At 43.9% G+C, this 21,885-nt stretch overlaps 5 non-coding genes across 5 annotated transcripts; 2 read left to right on the plus strand and 3 right to left on the minus strand.

Annotated features, from left to right (window-relative positions):
* Positions 1 to 19,584: 19,584 nt before the first annotated feature.
* Positions 19,585 to 19,657, minus strand: trnaf-gaa. The gene has a single exon. It is a non-coding gene; the product is annotated as a tRNA-Phe (tRNA).
* A 468-nt stretch (positions 19,658 to 20,125) lies between these two features.
* Positions 20,126 to 20,198, plus strand: trnam-cau. Its single transcript has one exon. It is a non-coding gene; the product is annotated as a tRNA-Met (tRNA).
* Positions 20,199 to 20,275: 77 nt separating this feature from the next.
* trnay-gua lies at positions 20,276 to 20,361 on the plus strand. Its single transcript is given in 2 exon segments — positions 20,276 to 20,312; positions 20,326 to 20,361. It is a non-coding gene; the product is annotated as a tRNA-Tyr (tRNA).
* Positions 20,362 to 20,682: 321 nt separating this feature from the next.
* On the minus strand, positions 20,683 to 20,754 carry trnag-ucc. The gene has a single exon. It is a non-coding gene; the product is annotated as a tRNA-Gly (tRNA).
* Positions 20,755 to 20,999: 245 nt separating this feature from the next.
* On the minus strand, positions 21,000 to 21,071 carry trnae-uuc. Its single transcript has one exon. It is a non-coding gene; the product is annotated as a tRNA-Glu (tRNA).
* Between the last annotated feature and the right edge of the window lie 814 nt (positions 21,072 to 21,885).

The following is a 21,885-nucleotide window of genomic DNA, read 5'->3' on the forward strand; positions in this document are numbered from 1 at the left end:
CGGGGCCAAGACTATAATTAATTTTTTTGTTATAGAAAAATTCTAATCTGTCCTGAGCCTTTCACTGCTCCAATTGTTTTGTTTTAATTCCTAGCCAGACCTCTTGTTCTACTTTCAAAACTGTTGCTTTGTGACTTTATGTTTCTAACAGTTCCCAGCATCGGTCATGCTTAGCAACCTGCAGTCATTGAGAAGGAAGCACTTATATTGCTACAGCCATGACCACAAAGCTTGCCATGTATGGTAGATCTGCCACAATGCTTCCTTTTAGCAAACTTCTGCACTAACGACCTGTACCCAAAGTCCCTAAGAATTACTTACAAATGTTGGCAACTATGAGAAGGGAAAATAAGAATATCTCAGATGTTAGACTCAATGGCCAATGGGCTGCCTCTTATCCATTGCATATTTCTTCCATCAGAGGACAGACCTCCAGCTGGAAAACCACAGTTGCTGTTCTAAAGAAACCAAGGTGCCCTGCATTGCGCTAAAGCACTAATACAGCAGTTTATAATGCTTTGGTTACGAGGGATATTCATCTGCACAAATAATTTAAATAATGGTAATTAGCACTAGTGATGGGTGAAATGTTTTGCCAGGCATGGATTCGCAGCGAATTTCCACTGGCAGGTTGTTTCGCGAAACGGATGAAAAATTTCACCACAAAAAAATTTGCCGCGCATCCAAAAACTGTCAGAAGAATAGCCGCGCAACAAAAGAATAGCCAAAGCCAACAAAAGAATAGCCGTGCGACAAAAGAATAGCCGTGCGACAAAAGAATAGCCAAGGGTGAGAAAAGAATAACCGTGCGACAAAAGAATAGCCAAGGGTGAGAAAAGAATAACCATGCGACAAAAGAATAGCCGTGCGACAAAAGAATAGCCATGCGACAAAAGAATAGCCAAGGGTGAGAAAAGAATAACCGTGCAACAAATTAATAGCCGCTGGCGACAAAAGAATGGCCACGGGCCACAAAAGAATAGCCGTGGGCGACAAAAGAATAGCTGTGGGCGACAAAAGAATAGCCGCAGGCGATAAAAGAATAGCCGCGGGCGACAAAAGAATAGCTGCAGGTGACAAAAGAATAGCCGCGCAACAAAAGAATTGCCGATGGCGACAAAAGAATGGCTGCGGGCCACAAAAGAATAGCTGCAGGTGACAAAAGAATAGCCGTGAAACAAAAGAATAGCCACGGGGCGAGAAAAGAATAGCCGCGCAACAAAAGAATAGCCGCGCGCAACAAAAAAATAGCCATGGGTGACAAAAGAATAGCCGCTTGCAACAAAAGAATAGCTGCGGGCGACAAAGAATAGCCGCGCAACAAAAGAATAGCCACGGGCGAGAAAAGAATAGCCGCGGGCGACAAAAGAATAGCTGCAGGCGACAAAAGAATAGTCACGGGCGACATTTTTGCCATTTTGCTAATTTTTCACTGTTTCGCTAATCTTTTGAAAGATTTGCGAATTTTCCGGCAAAGCGAAACGGGACAAAATTCTCTCATCACTAATTAGCAGTATGGTTATGTGGTCCCACTGACCCTAGGCACCCAGCAGCAGCTTAAATGGGAGGCTCAAACATGAACAAGAAATGAGAACAAAAAATAAATAAAAATCTTAATTTGCTCTCCATATGCCAAGTAACATGAGAGCCTTATTTACCAGATTATTAATTCCAAGTTAGAAAAGGGCTAATGTGGAGCAAATATTGTTGGAGTGGAGCCAGTGGAGTCCGACTAAGTGTATTCCTCCAATTCTGGTAACACACATTACTTGTATTACAACAGTACTACTTTAGTGAGTGGCAACCATGCCCAGTGCTCTGTGAAGCAGAAGCCTCCCTGTAACTCACTTCCGACTAAGCAACCCTGACTGGGTTCCTTCCCCGGCCACCTAGTGCAGGGCGGGCCAAGCCGACCGGGCACCCTAGGCAACCCATCGCCCAACTCCGCCCACCTCCCCGCGCCAAAGCACAGGAGGCGGTGCAGGGGGGGGCGTGGCAATTAGATAGGTCATTGCCTCCGCCGCTAATTACAAGCGGCGGAGGCAATGACAAAGTAGCACTAGGGGTAGACAGGAGAGGCTCCTGCCTGGCGCCCCTCAATCGTTGCGCCCTAGGCAGCTGTCTCTTCTGCCGACCCCTAGTTCCGGCCCTGACCTAGTGACCAAATTGTGTCACTTGATTAATATAATGGAAGGGGGGACATAGCTTTTTCACTTTGGTCTCCACCTAGTACCAGGAAACTGGTGGGAGTCTGGAGTATAAAAGCCCTAATATCAAGACTGGAAGAGACCAGCAACTTTAGAGAAGATGGGGAACAGGCACCCCATGAACAAGGCAAAGGCATTGGAAAGTAGCTTTGTAAATGAACAGACAAGTCTATCAAGAGTAGCAGCCACTTTATGAGGAGTTAGTAAGCCCAGCTGACACTTGCTTATATGTAAGAGCCAGAGTCTGGAAAGGGACTCAGGTTATTCTTATTCTGGAGAGGCTTCCACCCTCCCTCCCCATGTAAAACATACTTACTTGCTGAGGCTGCCTTTCCTAACCACTGTGTTTTCAAGGCAGTTGTGAGGTTTGTGATGAACTTTAGATTTCTACCTGTCTCTCCCAGTGGCCTTATTGACTTTGTAGATGCAGCCAGTCGCTGCTCCTTCTTCCCTATATCAGCCCATCCCTACCTCTGTGCCTGAGAACTGAGGCTGAGTTCCTAGACCTTGCAATATCCTGGTAATCATAGGCTATTGTGTGAATCCTAGCTGGTTGGCTGTTGGACACTTGACTGACTGACTCTTGGACAGTTATCTATAACCTTGCTGTGGTATATTCAGTTTCCAGCTCTTCATCTACTTTTGTCCTGTTCCTGTCTAAAGAGAAATAATAAGGGAAACACTTTACTTCACAAGGTCATGTGAAAAAAACAGGATCTTGGAGCATTTTGCTTCTAAAGCAATTTCGACAGAATTTCGTATTTCACACGAACATTGTCACATGAAGAAACTCTCTATCTGGGACATCCAGACGGTGTCTGTGCATCCTGGAGAATTTGAAGTGATAATATCAACTCATTTTTTAGTTTTTGCTTCGAAACACTGTGCATGGTTCACAGATAGAAAGTAGAACTGTTCAACCTTTCCACGTTATAGCCACATTTTTTGTTCGGCCTATTAATGGTGTTCCAGCTCTGAGTCTATTGTAGCTTAAGGTGGCCATACACCATAAGATCCATCCAGGTTGACAAATGAGCGGATCTCTCCACTGATATGCCTAACTAAGGTGGGTGATATCAGAGTAATCAAATCATTTGGCCCAACAACAGGAGTAGGATCCATTGGAGCGAGGATTGCATCAATGAGTAGTGATGGGCGAAATGTTTCGCCGGGCATAGATTCACCGCACGTTGAATAATTGTCACGGGTGAAAACGAATAGTCACACGTGAAAAAGAATAGTCACGCGTCGACATAAATAGTCACATGTCAAAATAAATAGTCGCGCAGCAAAAAAAATTGTCACGTGGCAAAAGAATAGTCGCGGGCGTCAAAAGAATAGTCGCAAGCGTCAAAATAAATAGTCGCGCGTCAAAAGAATAGTCGCGGGCATCAAAAGAATGGTCGCGAGTGTCAAAGAATAGTTTTGGCATCAAAATAAATAGTTGCGCATCAAAAAATAGTTGCAGGCTTCAAAATAAATAGTCGCGGCATCAAAATAAATAGTCGCGCGTCAAAAGAATAGTCGCAGGCATCAAAAGAATAGTCGCGAGCGTCAAAGAATAGTTGTGGCGTCAAAATAAATAGTCGCGCATCAAAAAATAGTTGCAGGCTTCAAAATAAATAGTCGCTGGCGTCAAAAGAATAGTCGCAGGCATCAAAAGAATAGTCGCGAGCGTCAAAGAATAGTTGTGGCGTCAAAATAAATAGTCACGCGTCAAAAGAATAGTTGTGGGCGGCAAATATTTTTACGCGGGACATTTTCGCCGTTTCACAAAATTTTGGGCGAAACGGGACAGATTCGCTCATCACTATCAATGAGCCAATGCAGTTGCTGGTCCGATGGGAAAATTTAACGTGCCAGATCAACATCTGGTCAATTTTAGGCCAGATATCGCTTGAGTAGGCCCTTGAGGGGTCCCCATAAATGGGCAGATAAGCTGCCAGATGTTTTGAAGGACCTGAATCGGCAGTTAGTGGCACTGTCACATATCACAGCAGCCTAATGACTTGTTTGTATAAGGAAATTAGGGAAGGAATGAAAACAATCATCATATGGTTAATCTCTGTCTCTGTTGGACTCTTCTATCAAGGAAATCAGCTGGTATGAGTGGGTTTCCATTCTAGTCAAGATGTACGATGAGCTTTATGGTATACATTTAGCTTTTCTGTCCAGCCTGCAGTCATTAGTTATTTAGATATTGGCAAATCATTATTGATAGGTTTCTGCCATATGAAAACCTAAAGTCCTATTAATGGAAAGTGGTAAAATGAAATATATCCTCTATTGCAACTAAAAATAGAAAAGTTACTGTATATATTTGGTTTAATCTAACTGTTATACACCAGTGTTCGATAATTTGGAATCCCCCAGAAATCTTTATGTTTTTTATATTTCTGTTCACCAGTGTAGCATTAAATAGGTCAGAAATAATAGTCAATACAATGGCAATGTCATAATATTCTCTTTATTTCATATAACTGTTCTATTCCTCAAAGAATCCTCCATTTGTATCAATTTTAGCTTTGAAGATTTTTGGCTTTCTAGCTGCCAGATTTTTGAAGATCCAATGGAAATTTCAACAGGTGACTTCTGATGCCCTTCTCAGAGGGGCAGTTACCTTGTGGGGCATTTTACTGACTTTACAATGAAGCTTTATCTGTAAGAGCTCAATAGGGTCAAGGTTTGTTCCTCCTGTTCCTTCCACAATTAGATTTTGCTTCTGATTGGTGTCTTGCAGCATAATGAAATGAGTACAGGTATAGGACCCATTATCCAGAATGCTCGGGACCAAGGGTATTCCGGATAAGGGGTCTTTCCGTAATTTGGATCTCCTACCTTAAGTCTACTAAAACATGTATAAAACATTAATTTAACCCAATAGGTTTGTTTTGCATCAATTAAGGATTATTTATATCTTAGTTGGGATCAAGTACAGGTACTGTTTTATTATTACAGAGAAAAGGGAATCATTTAACCATTAAATAAACCCAATAGGGCTGTTTTGCCCCAATAAGGGGTAATTATATCTTAGTTGGGATCAAGTACAGGTACTGTTTTATTATTACAGAGAAAAGGGAATCATTTAACCATTAAATAAACCCAATAGGGCTGTTCTGCCCCAATAAGGATTATTTATATCTTAGTTGGGATCAAGTACAGGTACTGTTTTATTATTACAGAGAAAAGGGAATCATTTAACCATTAAATAAACCCAATAGGGCTGTTTTGCCCCAATAAGGGGTAATTATATCTTAGTTGGGATCAAGTACAGGTACTGTTTTATTATTACAGAGAAAAGGGAATCATTTAACCATTAAATAAACCCAATAGGGCTGTTTTGCCCCAATAAGGGGTAATTATATCTTAGTTGGGATCAAGTACAGGTACTGTTTTATTATTACAGAGAAAAGGGAATCATTTAACCATTAAATAAACCCAATAGGGCTGTTCTGCCCCCAATAAGGGGTAATTATATCTTAGTTGGGATCAAGTACAGGTACTGTTTTATTATTACAGAGAGAAAAAGCAAATCAGTTTTAAAATTCTGAATTATTTAATTAAAATGGAGTCTATGGGAGACAGGCTTTCCATAATTCAGAGCTTTCTGGATAAGGGGTTTCCGGATAAAAGATCCCATACCTGTACCAATCAAACACTGACCACAGTGGGCACTGGAAAAATCCAGAAACCCATTATCCAAAGAGCTTAGAAATACAGAAATGCCATTTCCCATAGCATCCTATTTGGAAAAAGGTAGCATGAATTAACTATGATAAGGGGGGCACACTTTGCCTTTGATACAGGACGCCTACAACTGTTATAGCAAATAGCACGGCAGATAGAAAACCCTAAGATGACCAGGTCACTTTTGGAATCCCTCACAGAGTGTTGTTACTTCTACAAAAACAATAAAGAGAATCTGGAAGCTGCTAGACTATAGCAATGCAAATATTTTGGTTAATGAATAGTTGGCTACGACATTTCTGATAAAGGAACTCTTGGAAGCCACAAACCTAAAGAAGGGGAAGATTTGGGCAGATTGTAAATTCCAAACCATCAGATGACCCATTGAAACAATGTTGAACAGATACTAATAACGCTCCAGGTCGGCTTGGCTTCAGTGGAAGAAGTCACTCTGCTCTGTAGGTTCCATACTTTCAGCATAGGGCCTTCCAGCTTGAATATATTCTAGTTAAGAGTTTTTCATACTCACATTTTAGATTTTCATTTAAATGAAACAATTCTATAAGTGGCAAGTGTATATTTAGCATTAGGTTTTACCCATTTGAGTTTTTCCTTTACAAAGCTAGGGCAAAACATGGACAAAAAATGTCATTTTTATTAAATCAGTTCCATAGTTTAAAGCAGGGATCCCCAACTTTTTTTTACTAATGAGCCACACTCAAATGTAAAAAGTGTTGGGGAGCCACACAAGCATGACAAAAGTTCTCTGGGGATGCGAAATAAGGGCTGTGATTGGCTATTTGTAGCCCCATGTGGCCTGCAGGAGGCTCTGCTTGGAGTATAACAGTGTCTCTGTGCTTCCAAAACTTGTCTCCAAGCCTGAAATGTAAAAATGGCACCTACTTTGAGGCCACTGGGAACAACTTCAAAGGGGGGTGGTCAGCAACATGTTGCTCCTGAGTCACTGGTTGGGGATTGGTTGGATTGGTTTAAAGGAAAAGGGTCATTTTAGTGATGGGTGAATGTTTTCACCAGGTATGGATTCAATGCGGATTTCCATATTTCGCCATTGGTTTTGCAAAACTTACACAAAAATGTGCTGTGGCAAATATTCGCCACGCGTCTTTTTTTTTGTCGCACATGTCTTTTTTGTTGTCTGCATCTTTTTTGGACGCGCCCGCGCCTATGTTGCCAAGACCGTGTCCAATTTGACGAAACAACGCCTATTTTGTCGCAACCACGTCCAGTTTGATGCAACTGTGCCCATTTAGCAAATTTCGCAGCGGCAAATTTTTGTGTAGGTTTTGCAAATTAAGCGTGGTCACACCAAAATAGGCGTGGTTGTGTCAAAATAGACGCGGTCGCGGCAAAATAGGCGCTGCCGCGTCCAAAAAGAAGATGCAGACAACAAAAAAGTTGCTCAACCCGTTTCACAGATTTTTTGCCGTTTTGCGAATTTGCCTGTTGTTTGTGTCAATTTTTTGGTGAAGCCAACCGGAACAGATTTGCTCTTCACTAGTCATTTTGAAAATGATGTATAATTAATATACTAAATAATCACTGACCTAAATCTGGCTAATTATGTGTCTCCGTTGTCAATAGAAGATAGGGCTATTTTCCGTTATATGAGAAAAAATTAAATTCCAAAATTTCCCATAGAGTTTTCACATAATAAACCATGAAATACCTTTTTTTCTCACTGAATTGAATCTCCCCCTAGATCTTTTCAGATGGGAGAATAGGAAAAAGGTAAAGATGGTGAATAGCAGAGGAATAATGGAGGATATTGTTAACAGACAAAATGGCAGCTATAAGGTGAATATTGTGCCTTAACCATAGATGGTGGTACCAGCTCCAAGCTCTCCTACTGAGGGGGAAGATTACTGTCTCTTGTTACTTTCCCACTTACTTACTGTATGTTGATAGAATGATGAGTTTATGGGAATTAAGACTTTTTATTTCACAGAATTTGCATGTAATACTTGTGTTCAATTCTAAATTCTCAACATTTTTTTCGCAATATATCCATAAAAGGGGAAACTGCAGGATCCTTATTTAACACAATATCTGGAAATCCGCTGATTGCAAGAGATAAAAAATAGCATTATTTTAGCATTAAGTCAGCTATATAAACCACAGCTTCATTTTTAAATTGCGCTGATTTTGTTGGCTGCAGTGTCTCCTCTCAGCAAATCCCACAAAGCCAAATAGGAGCTGCCGAAAGGAATAGCGAATATTATATTATATTATACTATAGACAGAACACTATAGGGGTCATTTACAGTTATGGTCCTACAAATTTCCCATGTAGCAACAAAAGCAAGTAGCACTCAGAGCTATAATCAAGGGAAAACCCTTTAAATTTTTTATTGCAGAGGTGCAACGTTTCGGGGCAAAAGGGACCCCTTTATCAAGCAAATTTCCCGGCAGTGAGTTGCACCAAATATCCAGGAAGCCAGTGATAGCAGCCCGACTTGGAGGAGGGGCAGTAAGACACCTATAGTTCCCTATAGTTGGGCTTGGCACCACTTTGTCCTTCCTGCCTTCTGTTCCGAATTGAGCACAGTTGCACCTATGCACCCAGAGGTACCATGGACCTACCGCCACCTCCAAACCAGCCAATAGCTCCAGTGATTATTCTTGAACCAACGAATGTATTTGTAGCTGTAATATTGGTGTGTAGGCGCCATCTCAGTGCATTGTGCCTGAGTCTGAGCTTTCAGCCAGCGCTACACATTAGAACTGCTTTCAGCTAACCTATTGTTTCTCCTACTCCCATGTAACTGAAGGAGTCCCAAGCCGGACTTGGATTTCTTACTATTGAGTGCTATTCTGATACCTACTGGGAGCTGCTATCTTGCTCCCTTCCCATTGTTCTGCTGATCGGCTGCTGGGAGTGAGGTGGGATATCATTCCAACTTGCAGTGCACAGAGCACAGGTCACATGGCTGTGGCACCCTGGGAGATGAAGAATATGGCTAGCCCCATGTGAAATTTCAAAATTAAATACAAAAAAAATCTGTGTTCTTTGAAAAACGGATTGCAATGCAGGATTCTGCTGGAGAAGCACTATTAACTGATGGGTTTTGAAAAAAAGTTTTCCCGTGACAGTATTCCTTTAATATTCCACTTGAAGACTGGGGTCCAAAACTGCATTGCGTAGTTAGGGTGAAATCTGGAGAGAAAACTTGGTCTCTGCACCATCTCCAGAGACTTTTCCCAAAGCAGTGGTTTCCCACATGACAATGTCTCTTAGTAACGCACTCACTTTTGAAATGCTTTACATTAGTTCTGTTAATAAAGCCTTATCAGAAGAGGAAGCAAGTCTCCTACATGAGTCTACCAAAACAAGAAGAAGGGAGTGATAAGGGTTACACATGTTTAGAACGTATGCTGAAGTAGAATGGGAGGTCAGGCCAAGGCCAGGGCCACAGATGTTCAGGGCAGGCTGGGTAGATATCAGCAGATGAGAAGCAGCCATGCTTGTTGGCCACGTCAACCAGGAATCTGTTGGTTTTCATGAAGCTATGTCAGCAACAGAAATTTACAATTCACCCAGAAGTCAGTGCAGAAAATGATGCAGAATAAGTAATGTGTATAGTCTTGTACTTAATTAATAATTAGTATAGGAATTTGTGTTTGTTCTAAACTGGAACATGCACCAAGGTTGCCACCTGTCCTGTTTTGACCCCAACAGTCCAGTTTTCAGTAGACCTGTCCAGGTCAAAAATCTTCCAAAATGGCCAATCACCAAGTCATATCCCTGCCCCTGTGATGTCGGGGAGCGCCACAGTGATGTCATGCCCTGCCCCTGTGATGTCACACCCTGCCTCCCTGTCCCTGGACAGGATAGGTGGCAAACCCTACACCAGAAAAATCACTAGAGGCGTTTTGCTAATATGTGACTGTTCTGCAGTAGCAAATTCACCAATCAAATGCATATATGTAGGATGAAAATCATTTATTAAGGTGCTGATTTATCACTATTCAAATTCTAAATTTTGCCATGATTTGATATATTTTTTTTTTTTTTTTGGTATTGAATTAGGTCTTTCAAAAAGCAAATGCTCGATATTTATAAAAATATGTGGTATATTTTTTACTTAAAGCAGCAGTTCAATGTAACAATGAAACTGGGTAAAATAGACTGCACAAAATAACAGATATTTATAATATAGTTAGCTAGGAAAAAATAAAGGCGTGAGCAGATATCTAACATAATAGCCAGAACACTACTTCTTGCTTTCAGCTCTCTTAGTTCAGTGTCGGACTGGCCCTCCAGGATACCAGGAAAACTCCCGGTGGGCCCAGGTGACCTGACCATTTGGCCTGTTTCATGGTCATTCCCTATTTCTGAATGAAAACAAAGAAGAGAAATAGATGGAAGAATAGATGCTAGTATGTAAATATAAGGGGAATAAAGAGGTTGAGCGAGGAAAGGAGGAAAAATAGTACGGAGAGTGGGCCTATATAGTCTGGGTAAGAAAAGGAGGAAAAATAGTACGGAGAGTGGGCCTATAGTCTGGGTAAGGAAAGGAGGAAAAGTAGTACGGAGAGTGGGCCTATAGTCTGGGTAAGGAAAGGAGGAAAAATAGTACGGAGAGTGGGCCTATAGTCTGGGTAAGGAAAGGAGGAAAAATAGTACGGAGAGTGGGCCTATAGTCTGGGTAAGGAAAGGAGGAAAAGTAGTACGGAGAGTGGGCCTATAGTCTGGGTAAGGAAAGGAGGAAAAGTAGTACGGGGAGTGGACCTATAGTCTGGGTAAGGAAAGGAGGAAAAGTAGTATGGAGAGTGGGCCTATAGTCTGGGTAAGGAAAGGAGGAAAAATAGTACGGGGAGTGGACCTATAGTCTGGGTAAGGAAAGGAGGAAAAATAGTATGGAGAGTGGGCCTATAGTCTGGGTAAGGAAAGGAGGAAAAGTAGTACGGAGAGTGGGCCTATAGTCTGGGTAAGGAAAGGAGGAAAAGTAGTATGGAGAGTGGGCCTATAGTCTGGGTAAGGAAAGGAGGAAAAATAGTACGGGGAGTGGACCTATAGTCTGGGTAAGGAAAGGAGGAAAAATAGTATGGAGAGTGGGCCTATAGTCTGGGTAAGGAAAGGAGGAAAAGTAGTACGGAGAGTGGGCCTATAGTCTGGGTAAGGAAAGGAGGAAAAATAGTATGGAGAGTGGGCCTATAGTCTGGGTAAGGAAAGGAGGAAAAATAGTACGGAGAGTGGGCCTATAGTCTGGGTAAGGAAAGGAGGAAAAATAGTATGGAGAGTGGGCCTATAGTCTGGGTAAGGAAAGGAGGAAAAATAGTACGGAGAGTGGGCCTATAGTCTGGGTAAGGAAAGGAGGAAAAGTAGTACGGAGAGTGGGCCTATAGTCTGGGTAAGGAAAGGAGGAAAAATAGTATGGAGAGTGGGCCTATAGTCTGGGTAAGGAAAGGAGGAAAAGTAGTACGGAGAGTGGGCCTATAGTCTGGGTAAGGAAAGGAGGAAAAATAGTACGGAGAGTGGGCCTATAGTCTGGGTAAGGAAAGGAGGAAAAATAGTACGGAGAGTGGGCCTATAGTCTGGGTAAGGAAAGGAGGAAAAATAGTACGGAGAGTGGGCCCATGGTCTAAGGTTTCCTGGTGGGCCCCTGGGGTCCCAGTCTGACTCTTTCTTCGTTAGTCAGTGACTAGGGGGGGCCACATGGGACATAACTGCTCAATTAGTTTGTGAGCGTGCAGGTCAGATTCAAATGCAAACTAACAGAACAGTTATATCCCATATGGCCCCCCTCAAGTCACTGATTGGCTACTGACTGATAACAGCTTAAGGCTGTAAGGCAAGTAGTGTTCTGGCTATCTGCCCACTCCAGCCTTTATAGATTACATTTTTTGATTAACTAACTATATTGAAAACATTTTTTATTTTGCACAGTCTGTCTGTTTTACCCAGTTTCATTTTTACACTGAACTGTTCCTTTAAGGTAAATGTTGGGGACGCCCTCATTGGTGAGCTTTTTAGTTGTTTTTGGAATCTGTATACACAGATCAGTGAGTTTTGCTGAAGCTCAAGCCAGTTCTGGTGTGGAAATAACACTTTCTTAAGGCAGGGTATGTGTAATGCGCCTACCAGCTGGGCACACCAACACCCAGTATAGTGCAAGATAAGGGATCCCGCCCTGACCCACCCTCCTACATACGCACTAGTAAAGGAGAAGGAAAGGTGGAATCACTGGGAGGGGGGGGGTGGAGCCAAAATATTAGTGATTAAGATTGTTTACCTGATTGTTGACCTTATTTTACTTTTGGTTCACTAACTCTCCAGTTTGGAATTTCAGTTATCTGGTTGCTAGGGCTCAATTTACCTTAGCAACCAGGCAGTGGTTTGAATGAGAGACTGGTATATTAATAGGAGGAGGGCCTGAACAGAAAAATAAGTAATAAAAAGTAACAATAACAAATTGTAGCCTCACAGAGGAATGGTTTTTGGCTGTCGGGGTAAGTGACCCCCATTTGAAAGTTGGAAAGCATCTGAAGAATAATAAATAAAGACCAATTAAAAAGTTGCTTAGAACTAGTAATTCCATAACTTAGAAAAAAAAGGTGACCATGCACTTGCCAACACTGTAGTCAGATTTAAGGTTTTATCAAATAATCTGTTTGTAGAGCATTTAAAAATGGCATTTGCATCCCATTGATTGGGCACAGGTCTAAAAGATGTTACCCGCTGTGGGAACCCTGGAGTATCCGCCCAGTGTCGGACTGGCCCACCAGGATACCAGGAAAACCAATGGGCCCAGCAATATCTTCTGGGCTGAGCAGTGTCAGAAGACACACCAGTCCAGGGTTGGACTGGGCCGCTGGGACACCGGGAAAATACCCAGTGGGCCCCGGCCCTAGTGGGGCCCCAGCAGCCCAGACTCAAACCTATTGCCGCTTCCTATGACCTCCCATATCCTCCCCTGACGCGTTTCAAATACGCGCATTCAGGGGAGGACGTCGGACAGGGGCTCCAGGGGGGGTTAGGGGTGCATGGTAGCGGGGGCCCCTGTGTGGGACACGGCTGGAGGAGGCACCTGGAGGGGTGCGGGGCCCCTGAGGTGGCATCCCCGGTGGGCCCCGTAACCCCCAGTCCGACCCTGCACCAGTCACCAATCATAAGAAGTGTCAGGATGGACACTTTGGCCGCCATGTTTGGACACAAGTACTTTAATGTTGTCAAAATGCACTTTCCATTGTATCCACTGTAAATGACCCACATTGCATCTGGGCATGTAAATGACCCTCGTATTCTCCTTCTGATTATATTCTGTTTCTGGACAGACTATTGCGCCTGTTGCAGTCATTCCATAGGCTTGCCCCTTTGCCAGTTACACTATACCCCTGCTGGCTTCTTGCAGGGCATTACAACACGACAGGAGGATCACGGCACAAAGGTTGTTGCCAGAGAACGCAGTGCCAGACAGCCTTTTATACTGATATAAAAATATACAGTCACCCATATTTCCGTCAGACGAATGCAAAGAACAAATTTAGACAGAAGGTTTCCGGCCATTAGACGCACTAGCAGTTTGTAAAATCCCAGCTGAGACCTACAGGGCACAGAGCCAATAAAGTTCTATATCACACTCTCCTATACAGCCAGAACTACTCATTACTACCCTATAAAATGCAAATTCTCTGCATGGTGCCAGTGAAGCATGTAGATACCCTGCAGTGGGCTTGCAGCTCTTTAAACACCTGGCTAAAGTAAATATAGTGTAGGGGTCTCCCACCCAGCACTGAAGGTGGAACTGACCAAAGGAACTGAAATCTGGGGGTGCCCTTGGTGCCTGTGATCAATCCATTGCACCCCTATGGGCACATACATTCTCCCATTAGCGATCACACACATTGGCGCTGTTCATACTAAATCCTTGTGTCTCCTCCTGCTGCTCTTGAATTCGTAAAATAATTATTTTTTCTTTGATTCTGCTTTTTAGATTTCAGATTCTCTTGCAAAGTCCTATAAAGAAACAGAGTCCTGTGGTGGAATTAATAAAAGTTACTCATACTCAAATGATGTCTGGAATGTAAATCTTTTTTATTTTTTTTGTGTAAACTCTTTTTACTTTGCACGTACAGGTATGGGATCCGTTATCTGGAAACCCATTATCCAGAAAGCTTCAAATTACAGGAAGGCCATCTCCCATAGACTCCATTATAAGCAAATAATTCAGATTTTTTTAAATTGATTTCCCTTTTCTCTGTAATAATAAAACAGTCCCTGTACTTGATCCCAACTAAGATATAATTACCCCTTATTGGGGCAGAACAGCCCTATTGGGTTTATTTAATGGTTAAATGATTCCCTTTTCTCTGTAATAATAAAACAGTACCTGTACTTGATCCCAACTAAGATATAATTACCCCTTATTGGGGCAGAACAGCCCTATTGGGTTTATTTAATGGTTAAATGATTCCCTTTTCTCTGTAATAATAAAACAGTACCTGTACTTGATCCCAACTAAGATATAATTACCCCTTATTGGGGCAGAACAGCCCTATTGGGTTTATTTAATGGTTAAATGATTCCCTTTTCTCTGTAATAATAAAACAGTACCTGTACTTGATCCCAACTAAGATATAATTACCCCTTATTGGGGGCAGAACAGCCCTATTGGGTTTATTTAATGGTTAAATGATTCCCTTTTCTCTGTAATAATAAAACAGTACCTGTACTTGATCCCAACTAAGATATAATTACCCCTTATTGGGGCAGAACAGCCCTATTGGGTTTATTTAATGGTTAAATGATTCCCTTTTCTCTGTAATAATAAAACAGTACCTGTACTTGATCCCAACTAAGATATAATTACCCCTTATTGGGGCAGAACAGCCCTATTGGGTTTATTTAATGGTTAAATGATTCCCTTTTCTCTGTAATAATAAAACAGTACCTGTACTTGATCCCAACTAAGATATAATTACCCCTTATTGGGGCAGAACAGCCCTATTGGGTTTATTTAATGGTTAAATGATTCCCTTTTCTCTGTAATAATAAAACAGTACCTGTACTTGATCCCAACTAAGATATAATTACCCCTTATTGGGGCAGAACAGCCCTATTGGGTTTATTTAATGGTTAAATGATTCCCTTTTCTCTGTAATAATAAAACAGTACCTGTACTTGATCCCAACTAAGATATAATTACCCCTTATTGGGGGCAGAACAGCCCTATTGGGTTTATTTAATGGTTAAATGATTCCCTTTTCTCTGTAATAATAAAACAGTACCTGTACTTGATCCCAACTAAGATATAATTACCCCTTATTGGAGGCAAAACAAGCCTATTGGGTTTAATTAATGGTTTAATGATTTTTTTAGTAGACTTAAGTTATGGAGATCCAAATTACAGAAAGACCCCTTATCAAGAAAATCCCAGGTGCCAAGCAGAAGTACCCTCATCTGGTAGGCTCACAAGCAGAGTTTTTTGGGCACCTCGTAGTGTCACCTCCACACTTGGGAACAAACAGTACAACATATTTGCCTGGGGAGAGCATACAGGGTGTTACTGCCCCAAGCCCTGCTACATACCATCAAATGTATTTCCATTTAACTCTTACACCACAACGACATTTGCATGTAATTATGCCTAAATAATTGTGTCATTCCATTCCTGACCCATTTGTGCTTGGGCCAAAAAACATATTTTAAAGTGGTGGTAAAAAATACCAGCAAATATGCTTAGCTATGTTTTCTCTGCTATTATGCTGAATGCTCCCCCTAGTGGCAGAATCCTGAATTCATCTGTAAATAATGAGACGTAATATTGGCTGAGTTACAAATATACAATTGGATAAAAGTAACTAAAAAAGATAGAATAAAATAAATCAGTGATAAAACATTTGTGCTCTCATGTTTACACCACACTAACAACACCCCTTGTTGCACATTCCCCATTACACCACAGCATTAATTACTCTTTCCAGACATGGACTTGTAATGCACCCCTGGTAGCCCCACAATCAATTGAAACATTTTCCTATTGGCCATTACCTACTCCTCAACTTACCTAGAGTCCAGGAACACAATGAACTGATGTAAACTTACTCAGAGTAGTCCTCAGTGGTCATTCTATTTTTAGTGGTTTCTAGAATGACTGACGCAAGGGAACACTGCTTCTGGAAAAAAGTCTGATAGACTCTTGTTTCTCATTGAAATACACTGATTGTGGGATGTAGACGCATAAAAACAAAACTATCCAAATTTGGGCCAGATTCAATTCCGCAAGAAATAACATAGGGGTGATTTACAATGCCTCATGCAGTGTGTAAAGTGTTAAAAACAGAACAAACAAAAAAGAAACTGCAAATGGCTATTTTTTTTGCAGCCTTTGCATTCAATAGAGGTGGGCAGGCATTGGGGAGGTACCTAAGTGTTCCCCATCCTGCCCCCAGTTTTGACTTCGATTGCCAGATTTTTTAAGTGCATGAACACTAAGGAGCTTTGTGCCCAGGTCTGGACTGGGGTTCAAAATAGGCCCTGGCATTCCAAGTACACAGAGGCCCAAACAGCCCCCCCATAGGCCCAATAAATAGTGACTGTCTATGGCACCTTACAGCAGCCCCTCTGGCATTTGCCTGAACCCACAGATTGCCAGTCCGGGCCTGATTTTCAGTACACAGAGGCCCAAACAGCCCCCCATAGGCCCAATAAATAGTGAGTGACTATGGCACCTTACAGCAGCCCCTCTGGCATTTGCCTGAACCCACAGATTGCCAGTCCGGGCCTGATTTTCAGTACACAGAGGCCCAAACAGCCCCCCCATAGGCCCAATAAATAGTGAGTGACTATGGCACCTTACAGCAGCCCCTCTGGCATTTGCCTGAACCCACAGATTGCCAGTCCGGGCCTGATTTTCAGTACACAGAGGCCCAAACAGCCCCCCATAGGCCCAATAAATAGTGAGTGACTATGGCACCTTACAGCAGCCCCTCTGGCATTTGTCAGAACCCACAGATTGCCAGTCCGGGCCTGATTTTCAGTACACAGAGGCCCAAACAGCCCCCCCATAGGCCCAATAAATAGTGAGTGTCTATGGCATCTTACAGCAGCCCCTCTGGCATTTGCCTGAACCCACAGATTGCCAGTCCGGGCCTGATTTTCAGTACACAGAGGCCCAAACAGCCCCCCATAGGCCCAATAAATAGTGAGTGACTATGGCACCTTACAGCAGCCCCTCTGGCATTTGCCTGAACCCACAGATTGCCAGTCCGGGTCAGCTTGCACCCCTTTGTACTCTCGCACTTGCATCCCCAAAGCCTTGATTTCCAATTCCTAATTCAGTTCCAGATTAGAATGTTTCTTGGTTTACAAGGCTTCTTAAGTTTTCCATTTAAATAAAAGAAAAAAAAAATCTTTTGTGTTATAAACAATATTTCTGTTGCCAAGAAAGGGATAGGGAAGCACCGAGTGGGCGCCCCCAGCCAAACTGTGCTTCGGTCCTGCATAAACCTACAAGGGATTGTCAGTGAATCAGAGACCTCAGTAACCCTCAGCCTCGGATTTTCTTTAGAAGTATTGCTCTGCTTGTGCAGTTCCCACTATGGGGATAAGGAAGCCACAGCGCTGCCGGTATATGGCTTGGGTTTGGGGGAAGATGCTTATTGTAGGGCTCAGTTAGAAAGCCATTAGCAGCACAGAAGCAGAACAATCACAGTATCACACAGTATTGTTTAGCTTTTTGCTCAGCAGCTCTCCATTTGGTACTTTAGCAGCTATCTGGTTGTTACGGTCTTATTTACCCTAGCAACCAGGCAGGGGTTTAAACAAGATATGGGAATATGAACAGTATGGGCCTGCATAGAAAATATAAGTCATAAAAATTAGCAGTAATAATACAATTCTAGCCTCACAGAGCAATTCTTTTTGGCTGCCGGGAGCCGGTGACCCCCATTTGAAATCTGGAAAAAGACAGAAGAGAAAGGCAAATAATTCAGAAACTATAAAGAATAATGAAAACCGATTGCAACGTTGCTAGGAGTAGGGCATTCTGTTATACTATATGTAGGTGAACCACCCCTTTATCTATATAATTGTAGGGGTTTGCCAAAAATGGGCCCCTTAGGATAGACACCCCTAGGACAGGCCACAGGGTGGTGCTGGTAAATGGGACACTGGGATGACTGGGTTATCAATAGTTAACAGGGATTATCCCTGCAGTTCCGGGTATAGCCACAGGGTGGTGTATAGCATTATATAAAGGGATGCAGCCATGTGCTGGCAGACATTTTAGTCCAGGGACTGCTGCAGTAGAGGTGCACCCCTGGCACAGTTAAGAGACAGAAGTTTTGGTAATAGGTTGCTCCAGGAGTGACATGTAGGTACACCAGTTTAGAATGGGTGGATATTGCCCCTCCAGGAGTGGTAGTGGAGTTAAGACCCCCCAGCATTACATCGGCTGGAGTGCAGGGAACTAAGTGGCTAGGTAGGTGGATCAAGTCACTGCTAGTTAAGGAGTCCGGATCTGAGGGTGCCTGGGCAAGAGTACGGGGTGGGTCCCTTTGGTGAGGCTGCCTAGGGGAGGACTGAGGGGAGGACTCCAAGAGAGAGTGTCTCCCAGCAAGAGTACCGGGGGGATCACCTAGAAGGGAGCACGTGGCGTGAGTACCATAGGTTACCCAACAGGAAAAGGTTCTCAATGAGAAGTTAAGGAGTATATGCCCTGCTGTGTGATATGTATGCCACTCCTGGAGAGGTTCTACCCAAATAAACAACATTCATCTGATTCAGCATAATCTGTGAGTATCTGGCTCATTCCTGCACTGGGATCACCTACCCGCCAGTAAGCAACTACCCCAGGGAGGGGCAAGGTGCCGGGAGTTGTGTGGATCCCCTGCATTGCAACAGTATCATATCAAGGTCCCAGGGTGGGAGTTATAGTCCCACAACATAACCCCTGGGTGGAGGCACGCCAAACAGCATTAAGACACCTGTCCCCCATAGTAACCGGGGCCCAGGGCTCCTGTAGCGCCAAAGTAATATACCAGTAGCAGCACCGTCTAATAAAGTGGGCTACATAATAATAGTTGTTTTTGCTGTTGGTACCCCTTTAACAGAGGCCTTTCTACTAGGGGTTTGACTTAAGGAAAAGTAATTATACCTTATCCCCTGTGGGATTAGTATTCAAGGCATGGAGACACTGGCACCACTGTAGGGTTTCCATCAGTCCCCATTTCCTGGGGTCCAACCAGATTTAGGGAACTTGATCCCCGGAAGAGTTATTTTTTTTCTGCCCAGGAGCAAGAGCAGGGGGCCAGTCTTCCATATAGCACCTTAGGCTGAAGCCACACGAGGCGTAGGGCTGAAATTTTCGGCAAGTGGAAAAACGCTTGGCGAAAATTCAGCCCTACGCCTGCTACTTGTGCCTGCACCCGAATGAATGGGATACGCTTGGGTGCAGGCACATGTAGCCGATATTCTCTCGCGTTTTCATGCGTATATCGGCTACATGTGCCTGCACCTGAGAGTATTCCATTCATTCGGGTGCAGGCACAAGTAGCAGGCGTAGGGCTGAATTTTCGCCAAGTGTTTTTTCCGCTTGCCGAAAATTTCAGCCCTACGCCTCGTGTGGCATCAGCCTTAACAATTATGTGGCTTAATTACGCCTTTGCTTGCTGCTGATTGGCCTTCATCGCGCCTAGTTAAAACGCTCTCAAAATCCGCGGGTCCACCTGCCGAAACCCGGGATCGAACCAGGGACCTTTAGATCTTCAGTCTAATGCTCTCCCAACTGAGCTATTTCGGCACAGCTGCAGCCGGCGGCAAGCGCCCTGCTAAGGCGTGGGCCTGCAGTCCAACCTTTGGTTGGCCCGTCTATCGCAAGCCCCAGCACTGCGGGTGCAGCGGGGGACTGTAGGTTTAACAGAGCAGTCCCTAGGTCGCTGCTTCAACTCTGGCTCCAAGGACACTTTTTCCAGTTTGCCACATGCTGCTTTTCCAAGCAAGTTAAACCACCAGTTGCTTAAAAAGGCTTCGAGTAGGGCAACAGACTGAAGGAAAACGGGGGTTTTCGGAAGAGCTCGACATGGGGCTCTTGTTCTCTTTTTTGCTCCACCCTAAGTTTTAGAGGTCAAAATATTTGTCCTTTTGAAAGACTTGCAAAATGTACATTGGCTATGCCTCAGTCTGTTTATGACATAAGTCACTGCAATTTTTTGTAAGGGTGTATGCAGTAGAGCACACCAGGGTGGACACCAGACACCCGCCGCTTGCAGCCTCGTTAGCGCAGTAGATAGCGCGTCAGTCTCATAATCTGAAGGTCGTGAGTTCGATCCTCACACGGGGCAGACTATTGGAAGGCTTCGGCTTCTGTTGGGTTTCTCAAGAGAACTGTCACCCCCTCCCGTCGGTGGCACCTTTCCGGCCTTCCATAGCTCAGCTGGTAGAGCGGAGGACTGTAGGTGTGATACAGCAATCCTTAGGTCGCTGGTTCAATTCCGGCTCGAAGGATGCTTTCTTAGAGCTCGCGCTGCCCGTTCCGGTGCTGCTTTCTTACTTTTTGTTTTGTTTTCATTCAAGCCAATCCTGCGTACAACTTAGAAAAATGAAGAATTTTAGCATGATGCACACAGTGAGAAGACTGCACAGGCTGTAATGCAGACACGTTCCCACTGCAAATCTCCTCTCTGAAGGTTGCAAAGGACAGATTGGAAGCGCTTTTGCCCTGTACCCTGCATGGGCAGGCATGGCTGCAAAGTGGCGACATCCGCGGGTCACTATGGCAGCAACCTTTTTAAAAAGCGCTCGTCCGTGCCGCAATAGAGGATGCTGTGCGTTGGCCGGGAATCGAACCCGGGTCAACTGCTTGGAAGGCAGCTATGCTCACCACTATACCACCAACGCCAGAGGCGCTCTGGCGGGCGCAGGTTCTGTGACAGCGGATGTCTCAAACGGAAGACTCTCTGAAATGCAATAAGGGCGCTCAGGTCGCAGCTCTGATCTGGGCTCTTTCACGTTCGTTCTCCATACCCACCTGTGGCCTTTAATCGCAACAAAGGCGAAAGTTGCACACCTGAGCATAGCAGAAATCCTTAGGCACTGGACCAATCAATGGGCTCGCCAAGCAGTTGGAATAGCAAAAGCAGCTTTTCCCATACCGGGAGTCGAACCCGGGCCGCCTGGGTGAAAACCAGGAATCCTAACCGCTAGACCATATGGGACCCTGTGAGTATCTGGCTCATTCCTGCACTGGGATCACCTACCCGCCAGTAAGCAACTACCCCAGGGAGGGGCAAGGTGCCGGGAGTTGTGCGGATCCCCTGCATTGCAACAGTATCATATCAAGGTCCCAGGGTGGGAGTTATAGTCCCACAACATAACCCCTGGGTGGAGGCACGCCAAACAGCATTAAGACACCTGTCCCCCATAGTAACCGGGGCCCAGGGCTCCTGTAGCGCCAAAGTAATATACCAGTAGCAGCACCGTCTAATAAAGTGGGCTACATAATAATAGTTGTTTTTGCTGTTGGTACCCCTTTAACAGAGGCCTTTCTACTAGGGGTTTGACTTAAGGAAAAGTAATTATACCTTATCCCCTGTGGGATTAGTATTCAAGGCATGGAGACACTGGCACCACTGTAGGGTTTCCATCAGTCCCCATTTCCTGGGGTCCAACCAGATTTAGGGAACTTGATCCCCGGAAGAGTTATTTTTTTTCTGCCCAGGAGCAAGAGCAGGGGGCCAGTCTTCCATATAGCACCTTAGGCTGAAGCCACACGAGGCGTAGGGCTGAAATTTTCGGCAAGTGGAAAAACGCTTGGCGAAAATTCAGCCCTACGCCTGCTACTTGTGCCTGCACCCGAATGAATGGAATACTCTCAGGTGCAGGCACATGTAGCCAATATACGCATGAAAACGCGAGAGAATATCGGCTACATGTGCCTGCACCCAAGCGTATCCCATTCATTCGGGTGCAGGCACAAGTAGCAGGCGTAGGGCTGAATTTTCGCCAAGTGTTTTTTCCGCTTGCCGAAAA

This window comes from Xenopus tropicalis, chromosome 3 (genome assembly GCF_000004195.4).
Source record: "Xenopus tropicalis strain Nigerian chromosome 3, UCB_Xtro_10.0, whole genome shotgun sequence".
Taxonomy (NCBI): domain Eukaryota; kingdom Metazoa; phylum Chordata; class Amphibia; order Anura; family Pipidae; genus Xenopus; species Xenopus tropicalis.